This window comes from Lactuca virosa, chromosome 3 (genome assembly GCF_052849685.1).
Source record: "Lactuca virosa cultivar CGN04683 chromosome 3, Lactuca_virosa_CGN04683_v6, whole genome shotgun sequence".
In the NCBI taxonomy this organism is placed as follows: Eukaryota; Viridiplantae; Streptophyta; class Magnoliopsida; order Asterales; family Asteraceae; genus Lactuca; species Lactuca virosa.
In genome coordinates, this window is record NC_136428.1 from 351,612,371 (window position 1) to 351,628,357 (window position 15,987).

Below are 15,987 nucleotides of genomic sequence, written 5' to 3' on the forward strand. Positions count from 1 at the left end.
TAATTAAGGGAGAGGATATACTTCATTTCAGTTCTAAAGGCTTAGATTGAGAACTTAATCATCTTTACTCAAGAATATATATATGAATTTAATGTTGGATTGGTTCAACTTAAGGAAATTCCATATATTGCGTTCTCAAAATTCGATTATGATTACGGCATCCCTCTTCATAGTCAAATTTAGAGAACATTGCAAATAAAATTTTTGTAGCAAAAGACTGGTCTAGAATCATGTCTTTATGTGAGACATCATGAAAAGTGTCCTATTTGCTTTGGGTACAGGCTCGATTGCATGTGCTACAATATTTGTCCTTTCTAAATTTTCCAAATGCCCAGAGGCATTAAGAAGGGAAAAGGTCTAGAATGGGATATGACTAAAATGATTAAGCAATTGTCGAGGACAATCTGAGGTTTACCAAAGATTGGTTGCTCAGGGACAGTTGGAAGTATAGTGCTAATTTTGGAAGGACCATATTGACATATTCTGAAAAGAGGCATCTCTTATTCAGAAGTGATAGTCAAAATGAGAATATGGAGTTGTCTCCATAGATGGAAGCAATCTGTGTAAGATTAGAAAACTTAATGCAAGAAGCATGTTCAAAGCAATGTACCTTGAATATGAGACTTAGTTTCCATGGAGTTGAACTCCATTGGAATACCTTATAATGACTGTTGACAAGTCTTTGTGACTTTGTACATATTCATTACAAGAGGGTCAGTGCATATAAGTTTAAAATCTAAACAGTTTTCGATAAATGATAGGAATTTGAAATTCTCACATTTTTCGATAAGGATTTGGGAGTGTGAAATTAGAATCATTGAAATTATGTTCAATTGGTTTATTTCACAAAGTAAGGATCATAGACAAATATAGAGTGCATACTTGGTGTATGGCAAAGCTATTGTTTAAGAAAAACATAATGTACATGCTTGGAGCATGGGACAACTAGTGTTTTTAATTCAAATATAAAGTTGATAAAACCGAAACTATGAATAATGAGTAATCAGTATGGTGATAAATAAAAGTGTTTATTTATATTCATGGGGTTTGATACCATATTTGATTCATTTATTCTTGTGTTTCACTTTGGACGTTTTGACTTCCAGAATAACAAAGTCGCTCTTCATGAATGATTAAGTTATTCAAACCATCCACAGTCGGTCATATGTTGGAAGTAGATATGAATCAAGACTGTCATGGGTTGGTTTGTAGAGGTCCAAGTTGGTGGACAAAGTGGTGCTACAACACTCATGAGTGCTCATAAGTTCTGAGTATTGGATTCAACCCGCGCTCATATGAATCACTTCATGGATTTTATCACGAGTGATCATGAGACGATAATATCTTATATTCTTAAAACCTAGAGATATGAGTTGTTACTATGAGTTGGTTATACATTGATTGCACGAAAACGCATTGGTAACTCGATGTTATAAAACGTGCCTTTGTGTATGATTCAACAAGTGGTAGAACAAGCCATATGAGTCGAAGTTTATCCATTCCTTTTACCTTCGGGATAAAAGCGATATCTGTGGGCCCCTCGATGATTTAGCGATGACACATGTGAGTGCTTGGCCAAACCAGGACTGATTTGATTTGTTCAATCAGTCAGTCATCATAAATCGGAAATCAGGAAACAACAAATGGACAGAGAGAATGATTGATAATCCATGTCTCAGTCCATATGATATCTAGAATGGAGGAATATATGATCCCTTATCTAATGGACAAGTCATTGACAAGGTCAGAGTTCGACAGCGGCTTTAAGAGCTACGATTGCCAGTTCGGTTTTGAAGTCATACTCAATAATAGTTTTAGACTTATCCAAGTGGGAGACTGTTGGATTAATGTCTAAGTCCATAACTATATTTGGTATGTACTTGACCCGACCCGGCATGGTCCATTTGGGTTGCACTTCACCGGCACAATTTATATGGATAGTCTTTTGAGAATAGTATATTTATGATTTATATTAATATATTATAAGTTCTAATATATTAATATGGAATCATATTATTTAATTAGTATTGATCAAGCATTAATTTAGAATTAATTAAGTGATAAAAAAGAACTAATTAAATATGGACTCTTATATATATGGAATGGGCCAAGTTCATTTAGGTTGGGCTAAGCTTTCATGGATGGTCCATGGAGCTTTTAACCCATGGATCCTATGTAAATGAAAGGTCATGGGTATTAGGGTTTACATGGATGTAACCCTAATCCTCCATAATATATAAAGGGGTCCTTGGCTCACAAAATTGGCACAAGTATGTGAAAATAAGAGTGGGCCGATTTTAGTGTGCATACATATTCTCTCAAGTTCTTCCAAGGTGTTTTGGTGATTTGTGATTCCATTTGAGGCTTCCACACTATTGGGGCTAAGCTCTTAAAGCTTGAAGACATCAAGCTACATCAAAAGGTATGTCATCTAACTAGAACTTTGTAGTATAGGTGCTTCATAATATGCTAGTTAGGATCAAACCTTGGAATAGTTAATATTTGCATGTATAATAGAGAAAACATAGGGTTGCATGTACACCATAGGAGTGTTAGAATGCTCAAAACCCAACAGCTGCGCCTGTGCCGGTCGCCTGTCCCTCCTCTGAGACTCGGCCTCCTCCCTGACCTGAGTCTCCAGCTCAATCTCTCTCTTCCGGGCATTTGCCTGGAGCTCGGCAAATGTCCGGTATGACGAGTTCGCCACGAACTCACGGATACCCCTCCTCAGTATGCTCAAGTACCGGCTCATACGTGCCTGCTCAGTCGACAAGTGCTCAGGGCAAAACAACGCCCTCTCATGAAAGATCCTCGTAATCACCGTCACAGACTCAGTTCCCTGCTTGAGGGATAAGAACTCCTGGGCTAGACGTTCCCTCTCCACAGGGGGAACATACTCATCTCAAAACATCGTGGTGAACCTCTCCCAGGTCACTGCAGTAAGCTCTGTCGTAGTGAAGTCTGTCGTCACCAACTTCCACCAGTCCTTCGCTCCCAAGCGAAGCTGGTTCAGCGCAAACCTAACCCTCAGATGCTCCGGACACGAGCAGGTGTAGAAGCATCCCTCAATAACAGAAATCCACCTCATCCCAGCAATCGGGTCGTGTGTCCCATCAAACTCTGGTGGCTTCGTGTTGCTGAACTCTCGGTACAGCAACGAGTCACCTCCCTGCGGCCTAGCAGCAGCGACAGCTGCGGTGGCCGCAGCAACAGCAGCCTCAGTAAGAGCGGCGTACCGCTCATCAAAAGTCTCGATCAACGTGGTCCTAATAGACCCGAACATCTCTGGTATCTCAGCTCGGATGGCCGCAGCCACCTCCTCGTGAATCAACCTACGGATCTCCTCATCACTGGTACCACTGCCTCCTGGGTGGTGGCGCGTCCCAACCATGATGTCTCTGAAATACAACACAAAAGAAATCAGAGACTCCCTCGAGTATACTCGCACTCGATACTCAACCCTACTTGCTCTTTAGTACCCTGAAGATTCTTACTTGGACTGCTTACCGATCCGATGTTTCCAGTAGTACGGGCCCTTATACTACCTTCCACAGCACATCGGTATTCACCCCAAGTCCTCCTCTTAGGATCCCAGATCACAAGTACTCTATATCTCACTAAACTCAAGCTACTCTCTGGTAGTCCACTCATAAGTTCCTCGCTGCTACCTACTTACTCTCGAAGTATCTCATAGTAGCAGTAACTCCTAGGCTAAGGCATCACAAATCAGGCCCACTCTAGTCCTAACCATGAATACCTAGCCTACTCTAGCATGCATAACATATCACATAATATCTCATAACACATAATGTAAGGGTATTTTGGGAAATCACCGTTCGGGCGCTGGCTGATCGTACATACTGCTCCGTTCCGCTTTTCTCAAAAGTCCTTTACTCTTTTGGAAAAATTGTTTCGTTTATGAAAAATTCTCTCAAATCCTCAGTTTGAGTTCAGACACGCCCGGAGGGGTATCCGAGTCTCTCAAACCAAGGCTCTAATACCAACTTGTAACAACGTAAAATTTCCAAAACAATTTTTCATTTTTAATTCATACTTTTAATCATCAAAAACAATATCCAAACAAAATGTATTCAATGTTATCATCACAAAACATATCCCAGAATCTCAAAACATAATCTCTATGAGTGTGTACGGATCATGCCGACGCCTTCCCGCGATCCTCGCTAGTACCTAAAACACATAACACAACAACTGTAAGCATAAATGCTTAGTGAGTTCCCCAAAATACCACATACAACACATACGCCACTCGAGGCTATAATACGACCTTCCGGTCGATGTGTCTCAACGGGACCCTCCAGTCCCGTAGCTTGTTGGACCCTCTGCTCCGGTCATAGCTCGTCGCACCCTTCGGTCCAGTCTGTATCGTTGGACCCTTCGGTCCGGTCTATATCGTTGGGCCCTCCGGCCCGGTCTGTTCAACACATAGCATACATATAACACAATGCACATAAACTCATATATACACATAGCATACAGGACCCTCTGGTCTACACATAAATACCACTCTAGGTAATGTATAGTGAGAAGACCCACCTCGGGTATCTCGGATGATTTCGCACACGATTATACTGATCTAGCCCCCGCCTAATCACATACACCATATCCTCAAATAAATAATGGCTCTGAAAGGCTAGATTAAATCCCTTCTACGATCCCTCAGAAGGGTAAAAGACCATTTTACCCCTTATTGACCCAAAAGTCCAAATGTTGACCAAAACCCTAAAAGTCAACGAAAGTCAACGGTCAAACTTTGACCCGACTCGTCGAGTACACTAGTGCGACTTGGCGAGTACATACATGTCCACTTCGCCCCTGGTTCTCACTCGATTTGCTGAGTTAGCCCTTTCCTCAATGGGTTATCACAGGTCGCGAGTCGCGGGGAAACCCAACTCGACTCGTCGAGTCCCTTATGGGCTCGACGAGTTGCCTCCATAACATCTCTCAAATGACCTTCTGAGGTCAGATGTGTTTCCCTATCTTATAGATCTGGCCTTTAAACACTCAAAAGTAACGTAAAGGTCCAACCTTTATACTCATGCAACACTCAAAGGCTCTTTTTGGTGAAATAGCTCCTAAAATGGAAACCTAGGTTCAAGACTCCATTGAAACTGCAAAAAGTTGGATGCTTGGGACTTCCTGGACGTAAAAGGGTCCAGATCTCTAACACAACTCGAAGAAGGGGGTTGGAGGCATCCAAAACCCCCAAAAAGGAAGGATTCAAGCCCTAACCCCAATCAATGAAACCCATACAATAGAGAGAGAGAGAGAGAGAGAGATCTGATTTTATACCCCAAGGTGAACTCCTTGCTTAGCTAACTCAGAATAGCAATCTCCTTTGATCCTTCTTGCTGGGGCTCCTCTCCTTTCTTGCAAAATCACACCAAAAGCTCAAATGGTCTTCTCTCTCTCACGCTACACACTCAAGATCGATGGGGGGGTTCTCTCTCTGGGATGGTAGCCGCCAATGAAGGCCATAAGGGCCTTTAAATAGGGCTCATGCCTTGAGATTTAGGGTTTCATTTTACAGCGCGGACTCGTCGAGTCCAGTCATCTACTCGTCGAGTCCGGTCATTAATCCAGTCAAGAACTCGCGATCCTACTCGGCGAGTCTGAGCGTCTACTCGCCGAGTCCCTCCATAAAATCCAAGATAAATAACTAAAATAAGATACCTGGGAATCCGGATGTTACAGGGTTAGGGGCGAAGGATTGGTGGAGGTTGGTGACTGGTGCTTATACTCCTAAGCAGAGAGTTTTTGTTACTAGGGAGCAGTGCTCGGAGATGTTCCATACGAGATATGTTCCCCTAGTGCAGAGGGAGATGTTGGATTAGAAGTACTTAGATTTGAGGCAGACTATTGCGACTGTAACGGAGATCATCAAGATGTTTACTAAGAGGGCTCTTTTCTGCCTTGAGTTTGTTGCTTATGAGTAGGCTCAGATGACCCGGTACTTGAGCATGCTCAAGACGGATATTCGATAATTTGTGTCCACCCAACATTATGGTTCCGTCAATGAGCTTCAGGATGTCGCGAGGAGGCGGGAGATTGAGATAGTGATTCAGACGAGGGAGTTGAGATAAGCTCATGTTCAGTCTCAGCCTCCAACGAAGTGGTTCAAGCCCATTGATTCGATATTTGGGGCACAGGGGGGCCATACTTGTGGGAAGTGTGGCAAGTTTCATGAGGGTGTTTGTCGGTCTTCTTCTTCTGAATGTCGGAATTGCGGCAGGGAGGAACACTTTACGAAGGATTGTCATCAGCAGGCTCTTCCACTGAGCAGTAGGATTTGCTACCATTGTAAGCAGGTGGGCCATGTGAAGGCTCAATGTCCCTTACTTTCCGCCAGGCATGTGCAGGCGCCAGCTACTGCTACCCTGGGGATTACGGATGGACGCCAGGGTAGGGCGGAGCCCACAATGGCTCGACGTCGTGCATTCCAGCTCACTACAGTGGAGGCTAGGGCAACGCTAAGACATCGTTACTGTTGGATTAGGTGTCTAAGCCCATAACTATAATTGGTATGTTCTTGACCTGAGAGTGCATGGTCCATTTGGGTTGCATATCACCAGGACAATTTGATTGGATGGCCTTTTGAGAAGAAGTTATTTGTGATTTATTAATATACTATAAGTTCTAATGTATTACTAAATCATATTATTTAATTAGTATTGATCAAGAATTAATTTGGAATTAATTTAGTGATCAAAAGAGACTAATTAAATTAATGGGGACTAATTGTGTAAATTAGTTATATATGTGGTTTGGGCTTATGATACACGGTGGACTAAGTTTATGGATCATTTCATAGAGAGTTAGCCCACTTGAATCATGGATCATGGATAATAAGCCCAACAGTGTGGATTAGGGTTTACCCATGACCCTTGGATTCCTAACATATATAAAGAACACCCCACAGCTAAAATCGAGAACCCGAAGGTTCTATGAGTTCATATGAGGCGATTTGTGTGCAAGAAACTCTCTCAAAACTCATCCTTTGTCCTAGGTGTGTTGTGAACCATTTGAGGTGCAACATTTGGGGCAGTAAGTTCTTAAAGGCCAAATACAACAAGTTCTACAAGCTACATAAAGAGGTAAACTACTAACTAGTATTTTATGTTGTTTATGTCAATTGCATGCTAGTTGTAGGCTTAATGCTTTGGAAACAATATTGCATGTATAATTAGAGAAAACATAGATCCAAAGCATTTAGGGTTGTATGTGCACCATAGGATGTTGTAGTATACCAAAACCCAACAGTGGTATCAGAGCCTAGGGTTGTTTTCTATTATACTTGAAGCTTATTGGTTTTTAAAGTTGGGAAATCTGCAAATTTCGTTTCTGCATGCCCACCACGACGTGGCAATATTTACCACGACGTGGTGATGCGTCTGTGTGCAGAATTTCGAGTTTTTTTTGGCCAAATTGGATTAGGATCATTACCCCAAACTGTTTTTTGAACCATGAAATATGTTTTTTGATATGGTAATGATCATGCTTTTCCAATTAAAAGATAATTGTCATAATTTCAAGATTTCTATTAGTTTATATGATTAGGCTAATTTCATGAAGATTGATGATATGATTTATCTTGTTCTTATGAGTTTAACTAGATCATGTATGTATTATTTCATTATTGTATTAATTAAAAAAATGATCTAAATGATTTTAATGAGATCCATAATTTGTCCTCAAGTGATGGAAAATGAAAAGGTCTCATTTTTAAGAATCATTTTAAATGGTTTTGAAGTCTTCCATAACTTGTCCTCAAGTTATGGAACTTGAAACGTTTTTCATAAAAACCATATTAAACTCGTAAGTTATAGAAACCAAAATTTTGACAATTTTCAAAACTTGCCCTCAAGTTTTGGAATTTGTAAAGTTTCACTTATGAATACTTTAATTCCAAATTAAAACCTAGAGTTTTAAAAGTTAAAAGCCAACACCTTATACTATTATATTATTATAAGTTTAATAATTATATATATTTATAAGAATAAGTCAGTCTTACCGTTAGTAGGCCTCATTCACGAAGCCCGTCTATAAGGGGGGGTATAAGGTTACTGCCTATAAATGGCAGTTTAATGGGTGTCCACTCTCACCCACCGCTTCCTTGACTGGTGGAGGGTCGTTAGGCAAACGGGTAGGATAGGACATCAACTCTCGTTATAAGTATAATGATAATTATAAAGTAACTAAACTTTTATTAAATTCCCAATCTTAGTTACTTTAGGAAAATGTGAATATGGTGCTATCCCATGAAATTGCACTTTGCACCTTGTTAAGTCGTTAGTGGAGCATGTGTGGTTAACAGGCACACTAATCTGGGACTGACAGTACATGGCAACGGGTAGCTTGATGTTAATCATACATCAATGGAGCGTGTGTGGTTAACTGGCACATTGATTAGGTGGTTTGTAACAGTGGGTCTACCAAGCTAATTTGCATGATTATTCACACCTTGTTTGTGATCCTCAGCATCCCAGTCACAAACTTGAAGGGCACAATCGAGATTTTAACATGCCATTAAAAATTTCAATGAATCTCAAAGGATCTAGGAATTTAAAACCAATTAAAACTTATTAATCTATTTCGTTTTTCATGGTGGAAATTGGTAAATCGTCATTTACCTACCTTCAAATATTTTACAATTGGATTACGATATCCCTCTTCCAAATTGTAAATTATTGTGTTGGGTCCTAGCCTTAATATTTCATATGCGTGTTATATTAAGGACTTAAATCAACTAACTTGAATTTCTCCCAAATAGATGTCTAGTTCTGACAACTATGGTCTTCCCGAATCCTTTCTTTTATAAAAAAAGGTATTCCACAAGACGATCAAGGTGAAAGATTAATCCCTTCTTCGTGATGTAGTGGAACTTCATTTCCTCCACCTCCTCCAATAATTCTCCCTAACCACATGTTCATAGATTTGAAAAAATCAAGGCCACTCAAGCCCTATTGGCTAGATGGAAGTTTTGTGTGTACACATGTCTTGGAGATGAAGTCACGCATTGAAAGGATGGGAATGTTGGGTGTCATTTTCCTAAGGAAGTTGCCTATTAACTAGGTTCTTCAGTCACTTCCCGAGTCATATAGTGAGTTCGTTAAAGACTACTATGTAACAGATCACGACATGACCCTTATTAATCTAACATATTTGCTTGTTGCTACTGAATCAGGAATGATTTGGCGCACTGGTAAAGCAAATTTGATAGGAAGATCTACCTCCCAAACTTCCATGGACATTGACAATGGCAACATTGGAAGTACAGAAAAGATTTCTCTTCCTAATGGAAAGGGATCGGCCATAGTCAACACGGTTGACCAAATGCTAAAGAGAAAGGCTAAGTCTGAGATTGTCCTGTTCCGAAAGAGTCCATATATTTCTCTTGCCAAGAGAAGGGGCATTGGTTGTGAAGCTGCCGTATCTACCTGAAGGACCACTAGGATGGTAAAGTCAGAGTGTATAACTCTGCTTCATGAAAGTTCACTATCAAACTCTATTAAGTTCCTATTTGGAGATTCTTAATACATGATGTAATGTAATTACATTTTTATGTTTTGTTGGATCAAAGAAACGAAAGGAAGCTTAAAGGAAGAGTAAGTTGATTCTGGTCGCGGATCGGATTTTTGAGCTGCTGCTTAGGAGTTATGATAGATTGCTTAGGAAATATTTTGTAACATAGTTTTCACATGTAATTGCATTGTAAGGAAAAGTTTTTTTCGCATTTTATAAATAATTTTTTTTTATTTTATCTTGTTTTATATTATATTTCCTTACAATGGCATTCGTGAAAAATTGATGTTTGTATGTTTCTAGCAATATTGGAAATATGGATTTGATTCTTTCGTTTGTGGTAATGTGAAAATTTACCAAATAAGGAAAGATTCTCATCACCCAAGTTTCAATTGGATAGAAAATTGGGATTATGCAACTTGTTTTGTATGATGAATGAGAATTTTCGTCTTTGGGAAATTTAGACTAATTCCTTGTTCATATGTACATGTGATACAAGTGAAGGACTAGGGGATCGAGTACACTAGGTTGTGCGCTGATCAGGTCCACCACAAAATCGATAATACTATTCGTCATGATTTACTAAAGTTTATTAAATATGGTTATACTTGAAAGATTAAGTATAATTCTGAAACATTGGAAAAGTTTCAATATATAGCACAACGAATAAGAAGAATCAAATTAGGCAGAAAGATAAAAGTTTCTCCAATCTGAAAAGATGGGAGAGTACTTTAGTATCATGTTTTATGGTCATCTTATTGAATATAGAACTATATCACAATTGATCCTCTAAGGACATCTCGGCGCATTCGTATGGCTAAGAAGAGGAATCGTGAATTGTTGAAATGGTTAAATCAAGAAGATGAGTCATACTTCGTTCCAAAAACAAGTCTTGGAGTCATACTCCAAGATTGTAACCTTGAGTGACATAATTATAAGAGGGTTTATAACACTCATCAAATGTAGAGTAAAATATTTCTTACTCTTGTACATTTGAAATTGGTAAGTTGTGATGTCTTGGATAGGACAAAGACCTACTAAGACCAATTGTGTGAAGTGTTTGTCTTGATAAGAATCCGCACTAACTCTTGAATATTTGTTTTTCAAGGAATGGTTCTTGACAAGAGAGTATTATATGTCAAGAGGTCAGTGGGAGTCTTAAAGATCTTGAAAGTTTCAAGAACTAATCAAGAGTAAACCTATTATTAAATACTAGCACACGAGTTGAGGTTTGTAACCTATCGTGTTGACATATTCTTGTTTCTGTGCCCATTCCAGTTAAAGTTGATTATGCATGAGAGTTCTATGATTTCTCAGTTGTTTTCATAACAACTTGGAAGCAATGGTAGGCCCTTGTGCTACCAAGTGGCAAGAAATCAAGATTGAACAAGTTCAGTCCATATGAGTTTGGATTTGCCACTAACCTTGTCTTGCGATTATGGTTATGACAAATTCACATGGATAGGAACACATACACCATAAAATCTAAGTGTCATAAGGTTTTTCTCCAATTCATGAAAATAATTGTGAGGAAACGCTTTCACTAAGTAGATTTTAAAAGATTAAAGTTATCAGTTGTGATAGTTGCATTCTCAAATTCGATTATGATTACGACATCCCTCTTCATAGTTCGAATTATGAGAAATGGCAAATAGTTTGAACATTCAGGACTTATTAGTTTAAGTTAAAAAAAGGTTCAAACACTCACTTATACTATTTAATCTGGAAGGTGTATGAGCTTGATAAGTCTGAAAAGGCTTATCGAAGCACCAAGTATCAGAAATCTGAACTTTTGTGAGAAAGTAAATAAGTCTTGATTTATAGAAGTCCAGCTGATTTTTGAGTACATGTCAAAGCTAGTGGGAGCATAAGTGTTATGCTAATATAGAAATAATTATTATGCTAGTGGGAGCATGATAAGTTATGGTAAGAGTTGCGAGTTAGCAATATTAATTATAGAAAACAAAGATTTCAATTCACAAAGTTGCACGGTTTGAAAAGTTGTTTTTCTATAATTAAGGGAGAGAAATTTATACTTCATTTCAAATCTAAATGCTAATTTATACTTCATTTCAAATATAAAAGCTTAGATTGAGATTTTAATCAAATTTAGTCAAATATATATGAATGTTATCTTAGAATGGTTAAACATAAGGAAATTCTATATATGGAAATGTTAATTGCGTTCTCAAAATTCGATTATGATTATGGCATCCCTCTTCATAGACCAAATTGAGAAAACATGGAAAATAGAAATATTATAGCAAAAGACTGGTGAAGTATCATGTATTTATGTAAGACATCATGAATTGTGTCCAATATGCTTCGGGTATAGGATCGATTACATGTGCTATAATATTTATCCGTTCTAAATTTTCCAAATGCCTAGGGCATTAAGAGGGAAAAAGGACTAGAATCGGATATGACAAAAGTGATTAAACAACTGTTAGAGGACAATCTAAGGTTCGCCAATGATTGGTTACTTAAGGACAGTTGGAAGTATAGTAATGAATGGACCATATTGACATTATTATGAATAAACAGGATTCTATTCATAATGAGTTGTCGTATGGAAAATATGGAAATGTTTCCATAATGGGAGTTGGATATTAAGAATCTGTGTATAGGTTAGAAAATTTTATGCAAGAAGGATGTTCAAAGGAATGTACTTTGAATTTGAGACTTCGCTTCCATGGAATTATTTTGCTATCAATCTCCAGTGGAATACTTTATAGTTTCATTATCCAAGTCCCTGTGACTTTGGTCCATTGACTTTACGAAAGGATCATTGCATAAAGGTTAGAACCCAACACAGTCTTATAGTGGCAAGAATTAGGTATTCTTACACTAATTAATAAAGATTTCGAATTGTGAAATGAGCTTCAATTGATCTATTTCACAAAGAAAGGATCATAGGCAAACATAGTGTGCATGCTTGGAGCATGGCATAACTGTTGTTTTAATTCAAGTATTAAGTTGATTAATCGAAACATTATACAATGAATAATGTGTAATCAATATGGTGATTAAATAAAAGGTGTCTTATTTATATTCATAAGTTTTGAGACCATATTTGATTCGATTATTCTTGTGTTTCACTTTGCATGTTTTGACTTCCCGAATAACTAGGTTATTCAAACTATCCACAGTCGATCATACTTTGGAAGTAGGTATTGAGGCAAGACTGTCATGAATCTGACTGTAGATTGTCTGGGTGTTTTAGACATAGCACAAGTTTGCTGCAGTGTTCATAAGTGCTCCTGGAATAAGATTCGAGTATTGGATTATACCCATGCTCATCTGAATCACTTCATGGATTTTATCACGAGTGATTGGTGAGACGGTAATATACTATATTCTTGAAACTAAGAGATATGAGTTGCAATTTACATGTCAATTGCGCATTGATGATATGTAAACGCACCGGTAACTCAGTGTTATAAAACATATTATTATGTGTGATTTTATGAGTAGATAGAGCAAGCATATGAGTCTAAGTTTATCCATTCCTTTTACCCTTGGAGGGATAAAATCGACATATGTGGGCGCCTCGATGATTTAGTGAATAACACCCCTAAGCGCTTGGCCAAGCCTGGACTGATTTGATTTGTTCAATTAGTCGGTCGTCAAAAACGGAAAATCGGGAAACAACAGATGGACAGAGAGAATGATTATAATCCATGTCTCATGTCTATATGATATATAGAATGGAGGAATATATGATCCCTTATCTAATGGACCCGTCATTGACTAGGTCAGAGTTCGACAACGCCTTTTAAGAGCTACGATTGCTAGTCGGGATTGTAGAGTTGTACTTGCAATAATATTTATTAGACTTATCCAAGTGGGAGACTATTGGATTAGGTGTCTAAGCCCATCAATATAATTGGTATGTGCTTGACCCAAGAGTAGCATGGTCCATTTGGGTTGCATATCACCAGGACAATTTGATAGGATGGACTTTTGAGAAGAAGTTATCTATGATTTATTAAAATATTATAAGTTTTAATGTATTAATAAATCATATAATTTAATTGGTATTGATCAAGAATTAATTTGGAATTAATTTAGTGATCAAAAGAGACTAATTAAATTAATGGGGACTAATTGTGTAAATTAGTTATATATATGGTTTGGGCTTATGATACATGATGGACTAAGTTTATGGATGATTCCATAAAGAGTTAGCCCACTTGAATCATGAATCATGGATAATAAGCCCAAGAGTGTGAATTAGGGTTTACCCATGACCCTTGGATTCTTATCATATATAAAGAACACCCCATAGCTAGAATCGAGAACCCTAATGTTCTATGAGGCGATTTGTGTGCAAGAAACTCTCTCAAAAGTCATCCTTTGTCCTAGGTGTGTTGTGAACCATTTGAGGTAAACTCCTAACTAGTATTTTATGTTGTTTATGTCAATTGCATGGTAGTCGCAGGCTTAATGCTTTGGAAACAATATTGCATGTATAATTAGAGAAAACATAGATCCAAAGCATTTAGGGTTGTATGTGCATCATAGGATGTTGTAGTATACCAAAACCCTTCAGTTACTAGAATGTTTCCATTTATTATTTTGTCGGTTATTTTATAGTATGCTTATGTTTATGATTTTGTTAGGTACCTTCTTAGTGAAATCCTTACCTGATCTTGTGCTTTTTGACTCGTGTGCGAGTCGGTGTTTTGTATCTCTGTCTTTCAGTAGGGTTTTGATATTACTCTTGGAGAGTTAGAGTGTCCGTTGCGGGTTTCTATCTCCAGTGAACACGGGATTTCTGCATCGACCGTGTATTGGGATTGTGTTTTGGAGATTTTTGGGTTCCATATTCGATTGATTTGATCCATATTCCCACAGGGGGGATGTATGTGTGATAGTAGAGATGGATTGGTTGAGCAGGTTTGGTGTTGTGATTGACTGGGAGGGGCAGCGGGTAGTAGTTCAAATCCCAAGTGGGGGGAGAACTGGTTATCTATGAAGAGGGTACTAGGATAGGGTCTGCCTTTTTTATGCTCTCAGGGCTCGACGGTATATTCAGCATGGTTGTATGGGTTATATTGCGTATGTGGTTGATACTCAGGTTCGGAAGGAGGTTTCGGTTTCAGATATACATGTGGTTAGAGAGTTTGTTGATGTGTTTCTGGAGGAGTTACCCGGTGTGCCTCCTGAGAAGCAAGTTGAGCTCAAGATAGCTTTGGGTCCGGGTGCGGCTCTGATTGCCAAGGTGTCATACCGATTGTCACCACCTGAGATGCAGGAGTTGTCCTCTCAACTTCATGAGTTGTTGGGCAAGCAGTTTATTAGACCGAGCAGTTTGTCGTGGGGAGCATCGATCTTCTTTGTCAAGAAGAAGGATGGTTCACACTAGATGTGCACTGATTACCGAGATTTGAACAAGTTGATGGTGAAGAACCATTACCCACTTCCACGGTTACCCATTTATTATTTTGTCAGTTATTTTATGGTATGCTTATGTTAATGATTTTGTTAGTTACCTTCTTAGTGAAATCCTTGCATGATCTTGTGCTTTGTGACTCGGGTGCGAGTCGGTCTTTTTTATCTCAGTCTTTTAGTAGGGTTTTGATATTACTCTTGGGGAGTTAGAGTGTCCGTTGCGGGTTTCTATCTCCAGTGAGAACGGGATTTCTACATCGACCGTGTTTCGAGACTGTGTTTTGGAGATTTTTGGGGTGCCATATCCGATTGATTTGATCCCTATTCCCATGGGGGGATGTATGTGTGATAGTAGAGATGGATTGGTTGAGCAGGTTTGGTGTTGTGATTGACTGCAAGGGGCAGCGGGTAGTAGTTTAAATCACAAGTGGGGGAGAACTGGTTATCTATGAAGCGGGTACTAGGATTGGGTTTGCATTTTTTTCTGCTACCAGGGCTCGATAGTATATTCAACATGGTTGTATGGGTTGTCTTGTGTATGTTGTTGATACTCGGGTTGGGAAGGAGGTTTCGGTTTCGGATATACATGTGGTTAGAGTGTTTGTTGATGTATTTCTGGAGGATTTACCCGGTGTACCTCCTAAGAAGCAGGTTGAGCTCAAGATAGATTTGGGGCCGGGTTCGGCTCTGATTGCCAAAGCGCTATACCGATTGGCACCACCTGAGATCCAGGAGTTGTCCTCTTAGATTCATGAGCTGTTGGGCAACCAGTTTATTAGACCGAGCAGTTTGTCGTGGGGAGCATCAATCTTGTTTGTCAAGAAGAAGCATGGTTCACACCAGATGTGCATTGATTACCAAGATTTGAACAAGTTGACGGTGATGAACCGTTACCCACTTCCAAAGATTGACGACCTCTTCGATCAGTTGCAGGGTGCATCTTGGTTCTCCAAGCTCGATTTGAGTTCGGGGTATCATCAGATGAGGCTTAGAGAGGAGGATGTGGAGAAGACCACGTTTCGAACTCGTTGAGGTCATTACGAGTTCGTG